This window comes from Saimiri boliviensis, chromosome X (assembly GCF_048565385.1).
Source record: "Saimiri boliviensis isolate mSaiBol1 chromosome X, mSaiBol1.pri, whole genome shotgun sequence".
NCBI lineage: Eukaryota > Metazoa > Chordata > Mammalia > Primates > Cebidae > Saimiri > Saimiri boliviensis.
In genome coordinates this window covers 55254358-55261704 of record NC_133470.1, presented here as the reverse complement: position 1 = coordinate 55261704, position 7347 = coordinate 55254358, and the positions used below count along the sequence as shown (strand labels likewise).

General features: G+C 44.3%; 1 pseudogene; it reads left to right on the top strand.

Annotated features, from left to right (window-relative positions):
• Positions 1-2620: 2620 nt before the first annotated feature.
• On the top strand, positions 2621-3608 carry LOC101041077 (ataxin-7-like protein 3 pseudogene; annotated as a pseudogene).
• Positions 3609-7347: the final 3739 nt, after the last annotated feature.

Below are 7347 nucleotides of genomic sequence, written 5' to 3'. Positions count from 1 at the left end.
TTCCAAGACGCAAGATCTTTAGGCAAAGATTAGTCTTTGCTGACTGCCTGACTGTTGTGTTACTGTCAAAGACAAAGTAAAATGAAAAAAAAGTAGTAAAATTCGAGAATTCAAAATGTAACCAAGCACAATTTGCTTTTATATTGCTCTGAGTTCTTTTATATAGCAAATATTTATTGAGTGCCTACTCTGCACCAAGAACTGGAAATACAGTGGTGAACAAAACAGGGTCTATACCTCATGAATTTTTGTCTCTAAAGGGACAAATATGTAATCGTTTTAAGTGCAAAGAGAAAAAGTGGAAAAGGAGATTTATTTGTTCATTGGCAGTTTTTCTTAACCAGACCATAAGTTCAAAGAGCAGGTATTTTGTCTTGTTCCCTTTTATATCACCAGTGCCTAGAACATAGTGGTTAGTCCCTCAATACATGTTTATTGAATGAAAAAATGGATAAACAATCAATCAAACTATCTGTTGAGTAGAGGGAAACATTTCATAGTGCTTGGATAAAACTACAAAATACTTATTTTTGTATTTTTAGTAGAGTCAGGGTTTCACCATGTTAGCCAGGCTGGTCTCGAACTCCTGACCTCAGGTGATCCGCCTGCCTCGGCCTCCCAAAGTGCTGAGATTACAGGTGTGAGCTACCACACCTGACCAACTACAAAATCTCGAGACCAAGAAATGCTTCTCCATCAATGAAATTTCTAAGACAGATGCTCAGTTTGGATTATTACATTTAGTACCAAGAAATATGCCTGAGTCAAGTGCTTCAAATAAAGCAAGAGTCTTTGTACTTCTAGAGAGCCTGAACCTATCCTTTTGGAGAGCTTGAACCTATTTTATTTTGGAAGCCATCTACAGGCTAGACAAAACAATCTACCTTTGCTTTTGTAATTGAAATTCTATTAACTATTTCATGTTATTTTTCTCCTTGTCTTCCAATACTAATTTCTTTCTTTTTATTTATTTCTTTTTTTTTTTTTAAAGATGAGGTTTCACCATATTGGTCAGGCTGATCTCGAAGTCCTGACCTCAGGTGATCTGCCTACCTCAGCCTCCCAAAGTGCTGGGATTACAGGCGTAGGCCACCGCATCTGGCAATTTCTTTCTTTAAATATATGTACACATTTGTTCCACACTGCTGTGCTGACCTGCAAAAGTGAAAACTCATTCTGAATATTGCCAGAAGTTTTCTATTCTAATGTTTTTATCTTAGCCTGATAAATACAATTATTACTTGTTTTACGAGACATATAGATTTCAACACAGTTGCCTGTATTAAATTTATTAAAATAAGCCTTTAAGTAACATTGGTTCTCATTAAATAAAAATAAATAACAGAGGGAATTCATAGGGTAGGAAAGTTACCAAAGAATCAAGTAATATAATGTTATCTTTTTGAATACTGGATAGTATTACTTCCAAGTAATAGAGCCTGCTGGGGTGAGAGGGTATTTTGTATCTGTTACCTAATTTCAGGCTCTCTACTTACTTTTTATCCCATTTAAGCACTATTTCAAATCATAAGAATTCTTCCTATACCTGGTGAACCCTTGATTCTACATTTTGATCACATACTCATCAAGGATAGTATTTAAGCTTGATTTTCCAGAATAATATTTATTACATATGCCCATACCAAAAAGTGATAAGTAAGAAGAAATAGTAACTTCTGCAAATGTTGATAGTTATATCTCTCATTACAGTAACTCAAATGGCATCTAGGTTTACAAAGTGATTACTCTAATGTGGTGGTTCTTAAACTTGGCTGCACATTGAAATCAGAAGGGGGCCTTGATATGATTTGGATCTGTGTCCCCACCAAAATCTCATCTTGAATTGTAATAACCCCAAAGTGTTGTGGGATGGACCCAGTGGGAGATAATTGAATCGTGGGGGCAGGTCTTTCCTATACTGTCTTCCTGATAAGGAATAAGTCTCATGAGGTCTGATGGTTTTATAAATGGGAGTTCCCCTGCATATGCCCCCTTGCCTATCGTTAGACATGTTTTTGCTTCTCCTTTGCCTTCCATCATGATGGTGAGGCCTCCCCAGTCATGTGGAACTGTGAGTCAATTAAACCTCTTTCCTTTATAAATTACTCAGTCTCAGGTATGTCTTTATTAGTAGCGTGAGAACAGACTAATTCAGAGCTCTACAAAATACTGATGTCTGGGACCTACTCCTAAATAAAGACTTCGGTTTAATTTGTCTGAGGTAATATCTGTATATTTGAACTTTTAAAACTTTTCCAGGTGACTCTAAAGTGTAGCCAAGATGGCACAGAGGACTGCAAGAGGACAGAATGAGGTGAGAAGGAGGAGGCACCAACTGGGCAAGAAGAGAGGGGAAGAGACCATGGTTGCCTGATGAGGCGTTGAGGCAGGAAGGAGGCCTGACTCCGACCCGGACCTTGGGCCCGGGGACACGTAAGGATGGACCGATGGACATGGGGTTCTGGAGCAGCTGGCCCCAGAGGACACATCCCTGAGAGGCTGCCTGCACTGGTGAGCCACCCCTCCTCCCACTCGCCCCTCCCCTCCATCCTTTCCCCTTCCCCCTTCCCCCTTCCCCGCTCCCCAGCCTGCTGTGCTATGAACAGAGAGTCTTCTCCACAAGAGTTTACAAATGAAAATGGAGGAAATGTCTTTGTCTGGCTTGGATAATAGCAAACTAGTGGCCATAGCTCAAGAGATATAAGCAGGCCTGGTCTAGGATTCTTGTTTGAGATTCTGCTTTGAGGCACACCAGGCTGTCAGGTGGGGCTACTTCTTCCTGGGCGACACTGACCCTGAGAGCATGAAGGATTTTGGTTTTCAACTGGTGAAAGAGCAAGGAATATGTTTGCTCCAATTGCAGCTGTAGCATTCCTGTCTCCCACTTTGCTCCCTATCAGGATACGTGCCTAGGAATGGGTGGAAACAGTAGCCAAGTCACCAGTAGCAATAATATAAGCAAATCTGAAAGTGACCAAGAAGATAATGATGACATCAATAACAACTGGTCCTATGGCTCAAAGAAGAAAGCCAAGAAGAGAAAATCAGACAAGAATCCCAATATCCCTCGAAGATCAGAGTCTTTAAAACACAAAAATGGGGAACTGGGGAACTTAGCTTTTTGAAATTTTTTACGTGTAACAACTCAACTGGGATCAGCTATGAAACCTGGGACCAGGGAGCTTCATAACTTTCTAACCATGCAATGCAGGGTGGTTTCTGAAGACACCAAGATATGCACAAAGTCCCAGCACACAGACAAGCAGAAGTGAACCTTGCAGATTTATTTCCTCAGGGCCTAAGCCGTCCTTCCGGAGATGGAGAGCTTCCAGGATAATGACAGCTTTGACATGACTGACCGCTAGGCCCTAATCAGCCAGCTTCAGTGGGACTGCTCCTCTGATCTCTCATCCTCTGATTCAGGCTCCAACAGGACGAATGAAAATTAGGGTTGGGGTCTAGGTACCAGCAGCTCTGAGACACAGAAAACCAAGAAAAAGAAATCCCATCTGAGTCTGGTAGGGACTGACTCCGGCCTGGACTCCAACAAGAAGAAGCCAAAGCCACCGGTACCCTCAATGGCGAACACCTGTGATAACATCAACTGATTTCAGTGCAAGAGATAGCCTTTGGCTGAGCAGAGCCCTGTCTCCTGATCCCCACCCAGGTGCCATAGCCTGGCAAATGGATGGCTGCTGGGGGTTGGGGCTTGGGAAGTTTGGTGGGCCAGGCAAGCAGAAGATCTGATTATGTACCCTGTGGGGGCGTGCCAAGGTCCTTGGTGTGCAGGACTCAGACCTGGACATATTATGCTTTGGACATAAGTTTGGTGGTGAGGCAGTTTTCCTATTTATACTGTGAGTTACTGAATGTCCAGCTAGGCCAGGGGCCTGAACTGGGCACTGTGCCAGGGCACTGCCTATACCCCACTCCTGATAGCCCAGGAGGCTATGAGTTGGAAGCTGAGTCTGGAGGGGGCCTGTCGTGGTTGCCCTCAGTAATGTGAATGGGTCCAGTACTTGGAGCCAAGGGGTAAGGATAGGCATGTCTCCTCTGTGAGGAGAATCCTATCAAATGTCCCCAGTCCCAGTGGTAGGCAGGCACAGAGTGCTGTTTGCTGAGGTGGGGGTCCAGAATTGCTGCCACATTCTCTGGTGAGATCCTCCTTTATCTCTGGCCTCCCCTTGGAGGTAGAGGGGAGAAGGGACAGCCCTTTCCACTTAGTCCCCATGCTGTCCTTTTGTTGTTGGGTGCCAAGAAAGGGCCTCCAGCCTCTATGGCTTCAAGGAATTGGAAAGGGAGCATATGAAGAGGGAGTTATATCAGAGTTACTCCCCATGACTCTCCTCCCTGACCCAGGGCTGGTGGGGAGTGCGGTCCCAAAGTGAGAGTGAACTGTGCTACTTTATTTGAAATGTTTTCATACCTCATTCCCTGCCCTACCAGGGCAGCCCAAGTTCCCAACTGCTGCTTGCCACCCTGCTTCACCTTGATTGGCTTCTGTTTCTCTCTCAGAGCTCCTGCCTCCAAAGCCCCCCACCCACCATCCCAAGTTTCTTTCCTTAGTGATTTTAAGTTATTTATTCTATATTTGTGGTTTAGGGCTCTAAGGATAATCTTAATCTCGTGCCTCTTCTCCATTTGCTAGGAGTCAGGTGAAAAGAGAAGGTGGCCTCTGCTCCGGGTTGTCAGTGCTGGGGAAGGGATGTCACTTCCCTTCTGAGGGACTGTCAAATGCCAGTGTGCCCACCTGCCTGGTCTACATCCTGAAGAGCTGTACTATCCCCCCTCCATCTGGGCACTGCTACTCCCAGGAGCTGAGCTGGAGGACCACAGCCAGGACTGAGAGCAGAGCTGACTGACATGAGTGGAGGTGATCCTAAGCCAAGTTCTCTGGCACTTGCTGGACATGTCCCCTACCCTCTTCCCAAGAGGAGCCATCCTACATATGGGTAGCTAGTACCCAGGATTGGTTGGATTGATCGAGTTACGGACCCTAGAGGGTTCAGGGAACAACAGAGATAGGGCTACAGTATCCTGTTTGGAACCCTACTCTCCCCTTAGGATGATTCTGATCACAGTTGATGTCTGGTTACAAGTTGGTTTTTGACCCACAAATTGGAATTATTTTTTTTAAAGCAGACTTTGGCAGGAGTTAGAATAAATCCTGGGGCCTGGGCCCCTCTGTTCTTGGCCATCCATAGCCTTCTACCGCCAAGGGAAAGCCAGAGATAAAGGAGGATATCACCAGGCCTCCGGGACCCTTCCATATGCAGTCTTGGGAGTAGGCTGAAGGTGAAGGGAGGAAGGCTGTAGCTCACTCTCCCTTCGGAAAGGCAGCTGCGGGTCAGGCCCTAATACACCCTTTTCTCTCTGGCCTCTCCCTTTTTCCCCCTTCTAGTTAGAGGAGTCAGAATTGGGAAGTAGTTTGAGAACTTGTTTGTCCACATAAACTTCCCCCTTGTTCCTTGGCCCACCCTCAGGGCAGAACCCCCTACCCAGGCTGGGTAACTGATGGTCTTGGTCCAGCAGGGACCCTGAGGGAACAAACCCTTTTGTTTTTGAAGAGAGAGTCCCCCCGCCCAACCATGTAGTTGAACAGTGGCTAGGAGCTCCCCACTCTCCTCCCTCTAACTATCAGCCTATGTAGACTTCAATTCCCATCCTTCCCACACCAACTAGGTGTCATCTGCCCTTTGTCTGTATCCTATCATATGTCTGAGTGTGTGAGGGGTGATTCTGTACTAACTTCAGTGACCAGTGGCTTTTCCTCCCATGTATCACTCTCCCCCGCCTGCATACCCAGGGGCCACCTGCCTGGCATTACCACATGCTGGGGTCATTGAGGGATGGGGATGGAGCTCACGCTATCCTATGGTCTTGAGATTTTTTTTTTCCTTTTGCATATGTAATTCATTATATACAGGTAGCTCATTTCGTAAATGCTGTGTATTTCCTCAGCCCCCGTGGCTGCTGTTGTAAGTAAACTGCATCTCCTGTTGGTAAAAAGAAAAATAATAATAAATAAAGTGTAGCCAAGACAGAGACACTGTTTTACACCTTTGATTAATTTGACACCATCAGATTTGATAATGGTGACTGCTTAGATCTAAAAATTTGAGAACTTACCCTGAAGTAGTAGAAATGAAACCAACCCTTAAAACTCCATCAACCAGCAACAGCATGGACATGTGCCCCAACACAGCATGAGAATTACATGTTTCTTTCTAATACCAGAAAGATATAAAGTGTTTATCAAGCCTTTGGAAAAATGAACTGCTCTTGAAAATTCCACATATATATTTTTTACATATCAGTGATGTGTAACTCTCACTTCAAGAGATTATAGAAAAGGGAGACAGCCAGATGAAAATATGATCAACTGAATTTTTCCTTGCAATAGCTTCCAAAATGGAGACAGGCAGCAACTGCATTTGAGCTAAGTGATTCATGTATATTGAAAAAGGAGCATCTACTGTTGGACACTTTGTGCCTCCTCACATGGCTCAGCATCAGTACAGTTCCATTAAGCCAGTTTTGCCACAGGTATCTCTGCCTTTAGAACTGCCTGTCTGTTTAGATCTGCTGGCACAATCTCAGTAGTGACAGCCAGGAACAGCCTCACAAAGACTCATAGTAAATATATTAAAAGTCACCACTCTTCATGTAGGTGACAGTGACCAAGCCAATCAAAGATGTGCAAGTGGTGGTGACTTCTGCAACTCTGGGCACTCTGGTGACTACTTTTAAGTCTGTCTTGACTGTTTATTGCCAAATGTCCTCTCTGTCCCACAGTCACACACATTGTTACACCACCCTAGTTGCTCGATGGGAGTGTAGGCCTGATTTCATTATTGGGTTACCCAGGACATTTTTCCATCTCAGTCAGCACACCCTCAGGGAGTGCTTGAATTTCCCAACTCCCCAGTCATGGGATTGATTATCACAGCTTACTAGAATAGTTAGTCCTTAGGAAGGAAACTTAATAAGTGCTCTCAAAAAGTGTTCTGGGTCACAAGACCAAGATCTGTAAAAGATGACTGTTGGAACTGGGATTATACACTACAGAGGAAAAAAAAAAAAAGACTTAGGGAGGGAATACTCAGGGAAGGGGATATCTTTGCAAACAGTCTATAATATTGGAAGCTACACAAAACAACACCTAATTTAGCACCTGCTAAGTCTTTAATGGGCTTAGTTGCCATAGGAAAAATGACCTACACTGGGATTTCCTTTCTGATTCCAGAATTGAAAGTGATCTCTCTCCTTTCAACCCCTGGACTATTTAGTACATATTACATGGCACTATGTGTGGCCTAAAATTCTAGTTAGATGCTATGTGTCTGT